Source organism: Delphinapterus leucas, unplaced genomic scaffold (genome assembly GCF_059928025.1).
Source record: "Delphinapterus leucas isolate spDelLeu-1000000601 "Yukka" unplaced genomic scaffold, BTC_Dleu_Yukka2 spDelLeu_asBTCV2_sq25, whole genome shotgun sequence".
Classification (NCBI taxonomy): domain Eukaryota; kingdom Metazoa; phylum Chordata; class Mammalia; order Artiodactyla; family Monodontidae; genus Delphinapterus; species Delphinapterus leucas.
The window spans coordinates 11,956,700-11,973,578 of NW_028322234.1; the positions used below are offsets into that span (position 1 = coordinate 11,956,700).

The 16,879-nt window shown below is 50.4% G+C and overlaps 1 protein-coding gene across 9 annotated transcripts in view; it reads right to left on the reverse strand.

The window, feature by feature from the left end:
* Positions 1 to 16,879, reverse strand: part of DNM2 (dynamin 2) — a 93,122-nt gene that overhangs the window by 62,186 nt on the left and 14,057 nt on the right. The window lies entirely within an intron of this gene.

Genomic DNA, 16,879 nt, shown 5'->3' on the forward strand with positions numbered 1-16,879 from the left:
GTGAGACGGTGTGGGTGGGGACAAAGAAGGCACATCATTGGGGTAAGAGGGCTTTGGTCAGTGACCAAACAAGACAGGAGCAGCATGTGAATGGAATCCCCAATGTCGCACCCATGCGGCTCCTCCACGCTGTCGTGTGTGATCAGGGCCAGTTCCTTTTCCTTGCTGACCCGTGCGCCACTGCGTGGAGGGTCCACAGTCTGTTCACCTGCTCGCAGGCTGATGAGGCTTTTGGTGGGGAGCGAGGGGTTGCCTTTCCAGCTCGGGGCCACTACAAATAAAGCTGCTATGAACATTCTCATCCATGCCTTTTGTTGACATATGACCTTGTTTCTCTTGCTGAGTCACAGGGCAGACCTAACCCTGAACAGGCAAAACTAGTTTCTGCTGATAGAAATCAGAGCAGTTGGTCCCCTCTGGGGGAACTGACTAGAAGGGGCAGGAGGGGACTTTGTGGGGTGATGACAACGCCCTCTATCTTGATCTGACCAGTGCATGCATTTATTTTTAAAACGAAGGTGTACATGTAAGATTAGGACAATTTACCATATCTAAATTCAATCTCAAGCTCACAAGCACAAGGAGGTCCAGGAACACGCACTCGTGAAGACTCAGGGACAAAGCACAGAGAGAACACTCCATTAAAATTCGCCCACAAAAACATTATAATCTGGGCTTCCCTGGTGGCGCAGTGGTTGAGAGTCCGCCTGCCGATGCAGGGGACGCGGGTTCGTGCCCCGGACCAGGAAGATCCCACATGCCGCGGAGCGCCCGGGCCCGTGAGCCATGGCCGCTGAGCCTGCGCGTCCGGAGCCTGTGCTCCACGACGGGAGAGGCCACAACAGTGAGAGGCCCGCGTACCGCAAAAAAACCCACAAAACATTATAATCTTACTAGTTTCCCAGTAATAGCTCAGATGTAAAGAACTTTAAAGCCCATGGGGGAGACTAATTATATTATGGCCCATTCGTGTCACTGTGCAGCCACACACACATGTACACACACACACACCCAAAAACAACAACAAAAAAGAGCTTTTTATCTCCTGACATGGAATTTCCTTCTGGGTGTATTAAGTGAGGAAAACAAAACGTGTGGAACAGTGTGTTTTGTAAGTAAATAAAAAGCCTCAAAACAGAGCCCAGGGTGGCTGGGGCCTGTTGCAGGGGGTTAGGGTGGGGGGAAGAGTCACTGCACTGTTTTGGAACATCTCTGAATTCTGCATCATCCACATGGATTACTGACTCCAAAAAAAAATTTTTTTAAGAGTAGCTAACAGTTGGTCGAGAGCTCACCGTATGCCAGGCAAAAAGCTGAGAACTTTCCGTGCCACTAAATGGGTTCATTTAACCATGACGAGATCCAACAAGGTGGTCTGTGAGCTCCATTTTACGGAGGTCACTAGGCCCAGAGGTTGGGCAACTGCCCACGGTCACTTGGCAACCAGGGGTGGCAGGAGTGTAGACTGAAACCCATGGGGTCTGAGCTTCTGACCACCAAGGCCCCCGGCCTCTGGGCCTGCATGTCTGCCATGGAAGCTACAGGCATCTCCCCGGCAAGGACCAGGCTTTCCGCCACTGGTGTTGACACGTGCTGTCCTGTGACTGCTCGGGGTATGTCCAGGAGGCCCAGGCACCGTGAGCACGATGGTGACACCACACACAACAGACAATGCGAGCCTCAGAAGAACACGAGGGCCAGCGTGATGAGAGCTCTGGGCCCTCGCAGGGGAAGGCTGCGACTTGGGCTGGGACGTGTATCAGGAAGCCGCCGGACTGCAACACCCACCCTCAGCCTCAACAGTCCCTGAAAAGCAGCCCCCCAGAAATCTCGGAGGGGCTCCGTAAGGAGGCGCCTGCCCGGCTGTGCCGTAAGGCCCACCCACAGGGTTTCCTGGCACCCAGCAGCGGGAGCACTCTTGGGGCCCTCCTGGCCTGGGTGGTGGAAGGAAACCGCCTCCCCCAAGCAGCTCTGCCCGCAACACTGACTGTCCACTTATCAGGAGGCGACTTTCAAGCCTCAGTCGTCAGCTTCCTCCTCCCTGACCCCACCCACACTCCACTGGTCACCAAGTCCCTCCCTCTGACTCAAAGTGCCCACCCCCTCCTCTCTCTTCCCAGCTGCTACAAGGGCCACTGTGCCCCGAGGTGGCCCTGCATGCTGTGTGACCTTGGGCCAGCTTCCCAGCCTCTCCGATCTGGGTTTCCTAGTTAGTAATGGGGAAACTCCTCTCACCTCAGAGGGCAGCTAGGTAGCAAAACAGGCCGCCCATGACTCGCGCCCCACGGCTCTGGCTCAAACGACACCTCCCTAGGGAGATTTCTCCCACCCTCATTCACAGCTCCACCCCCCCCATCTTCCTCCCCTGCCTCATTTTTCTCCAAAGCACTAACCCCTTGTATGTCACTTATCTGCTTCTTGTCTGCCCCTCACCACCCCCATGTCAGCTCCCCAGAACAGGATCTAGGGTTTATTCTGCTCCCCGGTACAGAGTAAGTGCTCAATAAGTGTTAACTATGGTCATTTCAGCACCATCCCTGGCCTCCAAGCCATTGGGCCCACCCCTGGTCCCAGGCTTCTGACCCATCCTCCTCTCAGGCTATATGTGGTCATCCTCCTAAAACAGAGACCTGGGCCTCCAAGCCTCCCTCCTGCAGAGGTCACATGACCAATCCCAGGTTTGACAGGGTCCCCCACCTGCCCATCCCACCCCCGCCCAGGGCTGCCCCCTGGTAGCCGCCCCCCACCCCCCGGCCCCAGCCTCTGGGTTCTTCCCTGCACCGCTGGCCTCCAAGCCTTTGCAAGGGCTGTTCCCTCTGCCTTCCTCTCAGGCTCTGCAGATGCAGCGGATTGCACCTCTCCCTCCCAAATGCATGCCCCTTCCCACTACCACCAACTTGGCCTCCAGTGGAGGTCTAGTCCTGTGTCAGGATGGGACCTCTTCACCTAACCTGGTCACCACTGGATCTCCAGCACCCAGAACAGAGCCTGTCATACAGCAGGTGCTCATTAAATGTTGAATGGACAGGAGGAACGTGGACGCTGGAGCCAGATGGCCTGGCTTCAAAGCCCAGATCTGCTCCCACCCTGGGCAGGTCTCTGTCCTCTCTGGGCACTGGCCCAGCCACCTGTGGGATGGGAGGACGCCGCCCATCCACTGGGATACGTGACCTGGCAAAAGTCACTTCACCCTCTTGGAGCCTCAGTTTCCAGGCTCTAAAATGGGCTACCTCTCCCTAGAAGGTGATGAGGGCTCCGCGAAAGGCAGTAGGGGGCAGGGAGGGGAAGGGCGCAACAGGAGGTGGCACCGTGGGCCACTCAGAAGCCCAGGCTGTTTATTTACTGTCTTCTGAATGGAGCACAAGGCCTCTCCAGGAGCACTTTGACTCGCAGTCCCCAGGAGGGTAGAGATGCAGGAACAATGGAGACTAAAACCCCAGGAGAGGGAAAACAAACACAAAAGCCGGCAGAGGATGGGTCAGCCCGAAGCCAGAGCCTGTGAGGGCCCAGGCAAGGGCCCCGCGCTGGGATCCCCTCCTCCTCATCAATTCCTCAAGGGGTCACCCAAAGCCTCAGTGGGGCTGGGAGACCACACACAATGCCAGCCACAGCAAGAGCCCCTGGGCAGGAGCATGTGCCCCAGGGTCATGTCTGGCCTGACTCTCTCAGGCTCTCACAAGAGTCCATACAGGGAACCCTGGCCGCCCACCCGGCCCAGCTCTAACCCCATTTTAGGTAACATCTCAGTAAACCCTCTAGCAACGCCAAAGGAATGATGCCAGGGTCAATACGCCCATTTCACAGATGGGTAGACTAAGGCTCAGTTTCGAGACTTGCAAAAGCCACTCAGCAAGGAAGGAGCAGAATCAGGATGGGAACCTGGGTGGGACACCAATGAGGCAGAGCCCCCAGTCACCCCCACCTGCCTGGGAAGACTCCTCTGTAGTTTTATTTTTTTTTTAGGCTCCGGACACGCAGGCTCAGCGGCCACGGCTCACGGGCCCAGCCACTCCGCAACATGTGGGATCCTCCCGGACCAGGGCACGAACCCGTGTTCCCTGCATCAGCAGGCGGACTCTCAACCACTGCGCCACCAAGGAAGCCCCTCCTCTGTAATTTTGCTAGAACAGAAGCAGAGGTCATCATCGCTCAGTCTTTGAGGCCACAACATCCGGCCTGTGCACACCCCCTTGGTCCCTGCCCTGGTCCCTGCCTCGTCCACATCCCCTCTCGATACCACCCAACAGTAACCACTGGCTACCTGGTTACTGCACTCAGTGTCCCTAGGCATGTGCCACCATGTCCTTGTGGTCCCCCCAAGGGCCAGGTACGGTGATTATGCCCCTGACTCAGACCACAGACCAGGGGCTCCTCCTGTCTCCCATCCCCCACCCCGCCAAGCGGCAAGTCCTGCAGGTTCCACCTCCAAATGGAGCCTGAATGGGCCTACTTTTCTCCACATCCAAGGCCTTTAGCCTGGCCCACCAGCGCTTGCCTGGACCAGTGCAGTGGCTGCCTCTCAGGCTGCCCACCACAAGTCAGGGCATGACCCCCTCTGCTCAGAGCCCTCCCAGGGCTACTACCTCACTCAGGTTAAAAGCCCAAGTCCTGAGGACTTCCCTGGTGGTCCAGTGGTTAAGACCCTGCACTTCCACTGCAGGGGGCACGGGTTTGATCCCTGACTGGGGAACTAAGACCCTGCATGCCATGAAGTTTGGCCAAGGGGAAAAAAAAAAAAAAAAAAAAGCTCAAGTCCTCCCTGCGGCCCACGTGACCTGCCCTGCGTGATCTTCCCAGTCACCTCCCTGCCCTCACCTCCTCCTTTTTTCCCCTCAATCACTTAGTTCTTGCCACACTGGCCTCCTCCATGTTCTCCAAACACACCAGGCACAGTGTGCCTCAGGGCCTTTGCATGGGCTGCTCCCTAGACCTGGAACCCTCTCCCTGCAGCATTCACAAGGCCAGCTGGCAACTCCTGGCCAAACGGTCTCCTCCCTGCACCCACCCCTTGATATGGAGCAGCTCCCCGCTGTCACCCACCATCCTGCTCAATCCTCATTTCTACTCATAACCGCCACCTTCTAGTTTACTGATTTGTTCACATGGCTGTGGTTTATCCCTTCCCACCTACCCGCCCATTAGAAGAGTGGCAGCCTCACGGGGAAAGGGTCCTCTGCCTGGCACGAGGCAGGGGACCAATGCCTGTGGGACGAAGGACCAAACCTGCCATTGTACAGATGAGGAGACTGAGGCTCGGATGACGATGGGACGATGGGATAGGTTGTGGGTGCCCCCCTCCGGCTTTCACAATCTCACTTCCAGGTGTCACCCTTCACAAAATTCCCAGCAGGCTCCTCCCTGCTCAGGAATCCTGCAGGTTCGCCAGGCACTCAGCCATAGTGTCACTTGCTCTGTGGTCTCATCTGGCAGCCAGGCCAGGAGCAAAAGCAGGAAGTGGCCCACAGCATACAGCAGCCCTGGCTCTGGGCCTTTCAGACCCCGGCTGGAATCCTTTCTGGACAACCTGTGCAGGTGGGGTGACATCTTTGTGCCTCAGATTCCTCATCTGTTAAGTGGGGTAAGGTAGAGTGGAAGGTTTGCAAAAGTTCTTACCACGGTGCCCAAAAGAGACCATTTGCCCCATGCAATCGAAGAAAAACCCAACACAATATGAGATCACATCCCTCCTCTGCTCCAAAGTGCTCCCTGTGGCTTCCGAGGCCCTGGGCAATCACCCCATCACCTCCCTTCCCTCACCCCCACCTTCACTTCGCGCACTCCCTCTGGCCACACTGGTGGTCAAGGTACCGCAAGCAGGCCAAAGCAATTCCTGCATCAGGGCCTTTGCACATGCTCATTCTCTGACTGGAATGACCTTCCCCCTGGAGCCTTTCCATAATCCTGGCTTCCTCTGGTCACTCAGGACTCAACTCAGATGCCACCTCCTCTGAGAGGCCTGACTGTCCTCTTCAGAAGACCCTTCCTGCCCCACGTCACCGGGTTTTCATTCTCCTGAGTGGGTCTGCAAGGACGGCCACTCCCTGCGGCAGTACTTTCCAGAGTGAAACCCATTAACAACCTAGAGGTCCGTCAGCAGGCAATTGGCTAAATCAAGCTTGGAACTGGCCCAGGGAGCAATCCAGGCCGTAGTGCTGAAAGCAAAGCGTGACATGCAGAACCGTTTGTGTCCTCCATTTTTTTTCCTGCCTGTGTAGGGACAGTAAGTTTGGAGGTGACACCCTGAGCCCTTCATGGAGGTCGTCTATGGAGTGAGAATGGAAAACCTTCTGTTTCTTACAGTCTCCAATGTGATTTGGATTTTGGTCTTTTATAACTTTTAAAATAACTTTTATAACAGGCAAATGCTAATTTGTAACTTTAACTTTTTTTTTCTTCCGGCCACACCGTGCGGCTTGTGGGGGCCCTGGGCAGTAGAAGCACAGAGTCCTAACCACTGGACCACCAGGGAATTCCCACTAATTCATAACTTTCCATTTGTACTGAGGCTCCAAAGCAACTGGTCAGCCAAGCCACATTTTCAAGGGTGATGGGGAAACCACCAGTTTTGGGGGAGCTGAGCTCTCAACTCCACCCTCGCGGGCGTCCCTCTGACACCTCCTCACGGCTCTACACCACAGCAGGTGGCCTGACTTGCGCAGTGTTGGCCATGCGACCTTGGCAGCAAAGTCACTCATGTTCTGGGCTCGGTGTCCTCACCCATAAAATGGGATGTGCTGGGGGAGGGAGGAGACATCGCAGGTGCTGGGGAGGTGGTGGGCGCTCGCCGCGAATCTGTAGCCCCTGGACGGTGGTCAGCCACATGTGGATTTCTAGCCCTATGTACGTCGCCACCCAGAGGGGCCCAACCGAACGCAGGGGCAGGGTGTCGGTAAATACGTGGAAAGGAAAGCCAGGCAGCGCCCCAGCCCACTGCCAGCATTCCAGAGCCTTCCTCCTTGCAGGCTTCCTTCAAGCAAGAGGGTGGGCATTGGCCTCTGGGGATAAGTGCACCCCTCTGCACCCCGTCTCCTTCCCAGAGCCTCTGCCAGCATGATGGGGTGTCACACTGTGAGGAACCCTCAAGGCAGACCAGGGGCACAGGGACACACGAGACAGGACAGGCTTCCCGCCCTTCCCTGGGTGGTCTCTTTCCCACCTCCTAGGGCCCACCTCTCAGCAAATCCTGTCGCCACTGCCTTCAACAGACCCAGATGCATCCCCTTCTCTCCTGCTTGGTCCCAACATCCTTAGGCTAAGTCCCCTGGGTCACAGCCACACTCCCCCACCCACGTCTCCCTCTCCCGGCCCCGTATGTTCTTAGCCCAGCAGCCAGGGAGAGTTTTTCAAACCGCCAGTCAGATCACGCTGCGCACGTGCTTAAAACCCACCTGTAGCTTCCCACACACCCTGGGACAAAATCTGTGTCCTCCCCGCAGCCCACAAGGCCCTGCCTGAACCAGTGCCCCATTGCTCCCTACCATTCCCTCCTCTCCCACCTCAAGGCCCTGCTGGCTGATCAGGCCTCCACCTGGGCTGCTCTGCCACCAGACACGCCAGAGCGCCCTCCACTCTTCCTTCGGACACTGGCCGGACGGCACCTCCTGGGAGAGGCTGCCCTCACCGCCTCCCCAGGCCGGGCTCTGCACCCCCTCCATGCTTCCTTCCTGCTCACTGGTTCCCCCCCACCCCCCGCAGACCATCAGCCCCATGAGGACAGGGATGCTTGTCTGCTTTGTTCAGTGCCAGTGTCTGGCACACAGCAAGTGCTCAGTAAATGCCTGCTGAGGAGCAAACAGCAAGCCCGGCTGGCATCTCTGGGGTATGACATGCAGGCCCTGAGCTGGCCTCTGCACACGCAAGTCCCTGTTTCACTCTCACGGACACTCTCACCCACGCCGTTTCTCAGATGGGGAAACTGAGGCGAGAGAGGTTAGGTCACCTAGACCAAAGCCTCACAGCTAACAGCACACCCCTCTTCCCCAACCACTGAGGCACCCATCCAGCTGGACTCGTTCCTGTCCCCACTGTCAGGCACCATCCCAGTCACTATACCACACATCCGGAAATGAAGATGGAAAGGAGCCCTGAATGCTGAAGGCAGGACAGTCAGTCACGGCTGCCTGTGGAGACAGGAGAGCCGAGCGTGGTGGTGCAGAGCACAGTCTGCAGCCAGACAGCTCAGCCACAGCCTTGCTGTGGGACCTGGGTGAAGGTCAGGACTTCCCCGAGCCTCAGTTTCTCCATCTGTAAAATGGACCTAATAACAGTGCCCACCCCGTCAGGTCATTGGCAGGACTAGGACAAGTCACTTGTGAAGCCCAATGCCTGGCACACGTAGGGCCCTGTTCCACAGGACAGTTCACAAGGGCGATGGGGATGGAGGGGGGGTGTCACCCCCTGGCACCACAGACCCTCCTTGGTGCCCCCAGAAGGTCTCTGGCAAGATGATCCTATATCTGCTCCCTCTCCAACACAGCAGCCCCCTTCCAGGGATCAGCCCTGAGCCTAGCAGGTGTGCAAGCCGGTCGACCCCCAAGGCTCTGTCAGGAGGAGAAAACTGGAAACAACCTAAAAGCTCATTCAGAAAACAATCTTATGGTTACCAAAGAGGAGAGAGGGGTCAGGGTGGGGGGGATAAATTAGGAGTTTGGGATTAACATACACACACTACTATAGGAAACAGATAAACAACAAGGAACAGGGAACTATATTCAATATCTTGTAATAACCTCTAATGGAAAAGAATCTGAAAAAGAATATATACTATATGTATAATTGAATCACTTTGCTGTACATCTGAAACTAACACAACATTGTAAATCAACTATACTTCTACTTAAAAAACAAAAAAAACTCATGCAGGAGAGTGACTGGATTTAGTGGGACTGAGGAATACTACACAGCCGTAAAGAAAGCACAGGGCAAGGGAAATAGAGCCGAGTCAACGATGATAGTTGGAGACATCAATACCCCACCTTCAATAATGGATAGGGACTTCCCTGGCGGTCCATTGGTTAGGACTCCACGTTTTCACTGCGTGGGGCCTGGGTTCAATCCCCAGTCAGGGAACTAAGATCCCGCAAGCCGCATGACGCAGCCCAAAAAAAAAAAACAAAAAAAATGATAGAACACTGGACAAAAGATCAACAAGGAAACAGAAAACGTGAACACCACCATAAACCAACAAGACCTAAAGGCATGTATAGAGCACTCCACCCAGCAAGAACAGAATACACATTCTTATCAAGGGCACATGGAACATTCTCTCCAGGATAGGCCATATTTGAGGTCATAAAACAAGACCAATTAACTGTGAAAGGACTGAATGAAATCATACGAAGTATGTTCTCTGACCACAATGGAGTCAAGTTAGAAAACAGTAACAGAAGGAAAGTTTGAGACATTCACAAACATGTGGAAATTAAACAATACATTCCTGAACAGTGAATGAGTCAAAGAAGAAATCACAAGGGAAATTAGAAAAATACTTTTAAGATGAATGAAAATTAAAGTACAACATACCAAATCTTATAGGATACAACTAAAGCAGGTCAGAGAGAAATTTATAGATGTAAGCTCCTATATATTAAAGAAGGAGATTGCAGATTTCTATATATCAATTATATCTCAATAAAGCTTCATAAAATTTTTAAAATTAAAAACAATTTTAAAATTTTTCTAAAAAAAGAAGAAAGATTTCAAATCAAAAATTAATCTTCCACTTAAGAATCTGGAAAAAGAAGAGCAAACCAAACCCACAGTGAACAGACAGGGAAAACAATAAAGATCAGAGAGGATATAAATGAAATCGAGAATAGAAAAATACAGAAAATCAGTAAGATCAAAGTTGGTCCTTTGAAAAGATCCACAAAACTAACAAACCTTTAGCTACATTAGCTAAGAAAAAAAGAAAGAAGACTCAAATTACTAAAACTAAGAATAAAAAAAGTGGATATTACTAGCCCTTACAGAAATAACAAGGATTACAAGGAAATACTATGCGAACAAATTAAATAACCTATATGAAATGGACAAACTGCTAGAGAGACACAAACTACTGAAACTGACTCAAAAAAAAAAAAAATGAATAGACCTATAACAAGAGATTGAATTCCTGATCAAAAATCTTCCCACAGGGCTTCCCTGGTGGCGCAGTGGTTAAGAATCCGCCTGCCAATGCAGGGAACCTGGGTTCCAGCCCCGGTCTTGGAAGATCCCATGTGCCGCAGAGCAATTAAGCCCATGCGCCACAACTACTGAAGCCTGAGCGCCTGGAGCCCGTGCTCCGCAACAAGAGAAGCCACTGCGATGAGAAGACCGCACACCGCAACAAAGAGTAGACCCCACTCACTGCAACTAAAAGAAAACCCACGCACAGCAACAGGGACCCAACACAGCCAAAAATAAAATTAATTAATTTTTAAAAATCTTCCCACAAAGAAAAGCCTGGCTCAAGTGGCTTCACAGGTAAATTCTAACAAACATGGAAAGAATTAATACCAGTCTTTCACAAACTCTTCCCCTAAACCAGGACACTTTTTTTGTTTGTTTTTGTTTTTGTTTTTGCGGTACGCGGGTCTCTCACCTCTGTGGCGTCTCCCGCTGTGGAGCACAGGCTCCAGACGTGCAGGCCCAGCGGCCCATGGCCCACGGGCCCAGCCGCTCCGCGGCATGCGGGATCCCCCCGGACCGGGGCACGAACCTGTGTCCCCTGCATCAGCAGGCGGACTCTCAACCAGTGCACCACCAGGGAAGCCCGAACAGGACACTTTCTAACTCATTCTATGACGTCAGCGTTACCCTGATACCAAAGCCAGAGAAAAATATCACAAGAAAACCACAAATCCATCATCTTTTATGAACAAAGACACACACACACAAATCAACAACAAAAACTATTAAACCAAACCCAACAACATAAAAAAAAAATTATGCGCAGGAATTCCCTGGCGGTCCAGTGTTAGGACTCCACGTTCTCACTACTGGGGGCCCAGGTTCAATCCCTCGTCAGGGAACTAAGATCCCACAAGCTGTGCAGCGCACCCAAATAAAAAAAAAAATTATGTGCAATAGTCAAGTGATATTTATTCCAGGAATGCAATGTTGGTCCAAAATTGGGAAAAATCAATCAATACAATACACCATATTAATACAGTAAGTGACAAAACTGTATGATTATCTCAACAGATGCAGAAAAAGCATTTGATAAAATCCAACACCCTTTCATGATAAAAACAGTCAACAAATTATGAATAGAAGGGAACTTTCTCACCTTGATAAAGGACATCTACACAAAACCCACAGTTAACATCATACTTAACGGCGAAACACTCAAAGTTTTCCCTCTAAGATCAGGAACAACACAAGGATGCCCACCCTCATTTCTACTCAACATTGTACTGGAGGGTCCAGCCAGAGCAGTCAGGGAGAAAAAGAAATAAGGCATCCAAAGGAAGAAGGAAAACCATTCACAGATGACATGATCACATCTATAGAAGACGCTGGGAAATCGCAAAATTTTTAAAAATTAGAGGTAATAAATTTAGCAAGGTTGCAGGATGCAAGATCAATATACAAAAATCAGTTATATTATTACATACCAGCAGTGAACAATCTGAAAATGAAATTAAGGGGACAATTTCATTTATAATAGCATCGAAAAGAATAAAATACTTAGAAATAAGTTTAACAAAGGAAGCACAAAACGTTTACGTTGAAAACTAAAAAATACTGTTGAAATAAATGAAAGCCCTAATAAACGAAAAGACAGCTTGTGTTCACAGATTGGAAGACTTTTTTTTTTTTTAATTATAGTTGATTTACAATGTTGTGTTAGTTTCAGGCGTACAGCAGTGAATCAGTTATACATATACATATATCCACTCTCTTTTTAGATTCTTTTGCCATATAGGTCATTACAGAGCATTGGGTAGAGTTCCCTGCCCTATACAGTAGGTCCTTATTAGTTATCTATCTTATATATAGTAGTATGTATATGTTAATCCCAATCTCCTAATTTATCCCTCCTCCCTGGAAGACTTAATACTGTTAAGATAGCAGTACTCCCCGAATTGATCTAGAGATTCAATGCAATCCTCCTCAAAATCTCAACAGCATTTTTTGCAATAAGTGATAAGCTGACCCTAAAATTCATATGGAAATGCAAAGAACTCAGGATAGCCAAAACAAGCTTGAAAAAGAAGAACACAGTTGGAAGACTCACGCTACCCAATTTCAAAACTTACTGCAAAGGTACAGAAATGAAGACTGTGGGGTACTAGAATTTGGGTAGACATAAACATCACTGGAATAGATTTGAGAGTCCAGAAATATACTCTTGCATTTATGGCCAACTGATTTATTTTATTTTTTTGGCTGTGCTGCGGCATACGGGATCTCAGTTCCCCAAGCAGGGATCGAACCCGTGCCCCCCAGCAGTGGAAGCGTGGAGCTCTAACCGCTGGACTGCCAGGTAATTCCCCAACTGATTTTTAACCCAAGGTGCCAAAACTATTCAATGAGTAAAGAATGTTCAACAACTGGTGCTGGGACAACTGGATAGCTACAAGCCAAAGTATGACATTGGACTTCTACCCCACACCGTATATAAAAGTTAATTCAAACTGGTTCAGAGACCTCAATGTAAGAGCTAAAACTACAAAATATTTAAAAGAAAATATACGGGCTTCCCTGATGGCGCAGTGGTTGAGAGTCCGCCTGCTGATGCAGGGGACACGGGTTCGTGGCCTGGTCCGGGTAGATCCCACATGCCGCGGAGCAGCTAGGCCCATGAGCCATGGCCGCTGAGCCTGCGCGTCCGGAGCCTGTGCTCCACAATGGGAGAGGCCACAACAGTGAGAGGCCCGCATAACGCAAAAAAAATAAATAAATAAACATTTTAAAAAATAAATAAATAAAAGAAAATACAGGAGTAAATCTTCATGGATTGGTCAATGGCTTCTTGGATATGACACCAAAAGCATAGGTGAAAAAAGAAAGAAAAGACAGGAGTTCATCAAAATTTAAAACTTTTCTGCTTCAAAGGACACAAGAAAGTGCAAAGACAACCCACATAATGGGAGAAAACATCTGCAAATCATTTATCTCATAAAGGGCTGTTCTTGATACCAGATGTAAAGAACTTTTGCAAACCAACAAATGAAAAGACAAATAACCCAATTTAAAAATGGACAAAGGGGAACCTCCCTGGTGGCGCAGGGGTTAAGAATCCACCTGCCAATGCAGGGGATGCGGGTTCAAGCCCTGGTCCGGGGAGATACCACACACCACAGAACAACTAGGCCCGTGCGCCACAACTACTGAGCCTGTGCTCTGGAGCCCACAAGCCACAATTACTGAGCCCGCGTGCCACAACTACTGGAGGCTGTGCACCTAGAGCCCATGCTCCGCAACAAGAGAAGCCACCGCAATGAGAAGCCCACGTGCCGCAATGAAGAATAACCCCCGCTCACCGCAACTAGAGAAAGCTCGAGTGCAGCAAGACCCAACACGGCCATAAATAAATAAATAAATAAATAAATGTTTTTAAAAAATGGACAAAGGATTTGAATAGACATTTCTCTGTAGAAGATATACAAATGGACAATAAGCACATGAAAAGCTTACCGTTAGCCATTAGGAAAAAAAATAAAATAAAAACAACCCACGATGAGCAAAATACCACTTCACACCCACTAAGAAGCTGAATTCAAAAAGACTGATAATAACAAGTGTTAATGAGGATGTGGAGAAACCAGCACTCTCCTACAATGCTGGTGAAAGAGTAAAATGATGCAGTCACTATGGAAAACTGTCTGGGGGTTTCTCAAGGTTCAACACAACGATTACCATATGACTCAGCAATTCCACTCCTAGGTACATACCCAGAAGAAATGAATGCATATGTGCCCACAAAACTTTGTCCAAAAATGTTCACAGCAGCATTATTCCTAATAGCCAAAAAGTGGAAACACCCCAAATGTCCATCAGGTGAGGACTGGATAAACATAAGGTGGCATAACCACAGAGTGGAATGTTATGCAGCCATAAAAAGGAATGAAGTTCTGATAGATGCTATAGCAAGGATGAACCTTGAACACATTAATGCAAAGTGAAAGCAGCCAGACACAAACAGCTACAGAGCATATGATTTCATTCATACGAAATGTCCAGAGCAGACAAATTCATAGACAGAAAGTAGATGAGCAGCTGCCAGGAGCTGGGGTTGGAGAGTGACTTGACTGCCTAATGGGCACAGTTTCTTTTGGGGACATGAAAATGTTCCGAAATTAGATACTGGTGATCACTGCACAACTCTGAATACACTAAAATCAGTCGGATAGTACACTTTAAAAGGATGAATTTTATGGTCTGTGAATTATATCTCAGTAAAGATGTCATTTTAGAACAAAAAGCACAAGAGCCACCTATGTACCAACAAGGGGAAAAGTCCATCTTAAAAAGCTTTAAGATAAAAAACTGCTGCTGAGGGACTTCCCTGGTGGTGCAGTGGTTAAGAATCTGTCTGCCAATGCAGGGGACATGGGTTTGATCCCTGGTCCGGGAAGATCCCACATGTCGCAGGGCAACTAAGCCCATGCGCCACAACTACTGAGCCTGTGCTCTAGAGCCCGCGAGCCACAACTACTGAAGCCCGCGTGCCTAGAGCCTGTGCTCCAAAACAAGAGAAGCCACCGCAATGAGAAGCCTGCGCACCACAACGAAGAGCAGCCCCCGCTCACCGCAACTAGAGAAAGATCACATGCAGCAACGAAGACCCAGAGCAGCCAAAAAACAAAAAACAAACAAACAAAAGAACTGCTGGGCTTCCCTGGTGGCACAGTGGTTAAGAATCTGCCTGCCAATGCAAGGGACACGGGTTCGAGCCCTGACCCAGGAAGATCCCACATGCTGCGGAGCAACTAAGCCCGTGTGCCACGACTACTGAGCCTGCGCTCTAGAGCCTGCAAGCCACAACTACTGAAGGCTGCGCGCCTAGAGCCCGTGCTCCGCAACGAGAGCCATGACAATGAGAAGCCCGCGCACCGCAACGAAGAGCAGCCCCCGCTCGCCGCAACTAGAGAAAGCCTGCGTGCAGCAACGAAGACCCAACGCAGCCAAAAATAAAAACAAACAAATAAATTTATTTTAAAAAAAAAAAAAAAAAAAGAACTTCTGCTGACCCACACAAACCAGTCTAACTCCAAGTGGTGACCAGCTCTGTTTGGCCCCAGCTGAGTAGCGGTTGGGTTCAGAGCTTGGCACCGAACAGGCTCTGCTACCTTTGCTGAGTGGGTCCCACTTAGTGATGGAGACGCAGATGGGTGAGTTTACACAGAAAGGGAGATGGATTTCGAGAGCATCTAATACACGCCAGGCCCAGTACAAGGGGCTGGCACACACCTAGGAGCAAGGCCGCGCCATCAGGGCACTCACCTACTACCGGGTGGTAGGATAATAAACCAAATAAACAGGTAGGACAAGGACGCGGAGTGACAAGTGCTTCCAGGAAAAAATAAGCAGAGCAAGAGGATGGAGTAATAGGGTGGGGACATTTTAGCAGGGTGGCCAGGGAAGGCCTCTTGAGGAGGAAACAATTTGAGCAGAGGCCCAATAGAGATGATACACGAGCCACGCGGCTATCTGAGGGAAGGAGCTTTCCAGGCAGAGGTAATAGCACATGCAAAGGTCCTGAGGCTGGACTGTGTCTAACATGTTTGAGGAACAGTGTGGGGCCCTGTGTGGCTGGAACAGAGCAAGAAAGAGAGGAATAGGAGGAGGTGAGGGGAGAGAGGTGATGGGGCAGGGGGAGGAGGGTAAGGAGATCATGCAGGGCCTTCTGGGTGATAATGAGGACTTTTTTGGCTGCACCGTGCAGCTTGCAGGATCTCAGTTCCCTGACCAGGGATTGAACCCAGGCCACGGTAGTGAAAGCCCGGAATCCTAACTGCTAGGCCACCGGGGAACTCCCAAGGACTTTAGCCTTTACACTGAGGGAACTAGGAGCCATGTTGGGTTCTGAGCAGAGGAGGGGCACCTTCTTAAAAGGCTCCCTCCCACCACTGTAGGAAGAACAGCCTGGGGTGGGGTGCGGGGGAGGGAGTGGAGTCAGAAGGTGCAGGACCTAGCAGGAAGTGACTGCAATGGTCCAGGTCAGCGCCCATGTTAGAGGGAATAATAACGGTTACAAAAACTAATAGCAGGACTTCCCTGGTGGCACAGTGGTTAAGAATCCGCCTGCCAATGGAGGGCACACGGCTTCAAGCCCTGGTCCGGGAAGATCCCACATGCCGCGGAGCAACTAAGCCCGTGCACCACAACTACTGAGCCTGCACTCTAGAACCCTCGAGCCACAACTACTGAAGCCCACGTGGCACAACCACTGAAGCCCGCACACCTAGAGCCCGTGCTCTGCAACAAGAGGAGCCACCGCAATGAGAAGCCCGTGCACCGCAACGAAGAGTAGCCCCCACTCGCCACAACTAGAGAAAGCCCGTGCAACGAAGACCCAACGCAGCCAAAAATAAATAAATAAAAAATAAATAAATTTATTTAAAAAAGAAAACAACTAATAGCAAAGCTCTCCATGTACCGAGGCACAGGTATCATTTTTGCAGAAACCAACAAGCTGATTCTAAAATTTACATGTAAAGGTAAAGAAACTAGACTGGCCAAAACAACTCTGAAAAAGAAGAACAAGGAATTCCCTGGTGGTCCAGTGGTTAGGACTTGGCTCTTTCACTGCTGGGGCCGGGTTCGATCCCTGGTGGGGGAACTAGGATCCCGCAAGACGCGTGGCACAGCCAAATTTTAAAAAATTAGTTAATTCAAAATCTCTCAAAATGCATCACAGTTATAAGGCACACAGAAACGTGCAGAT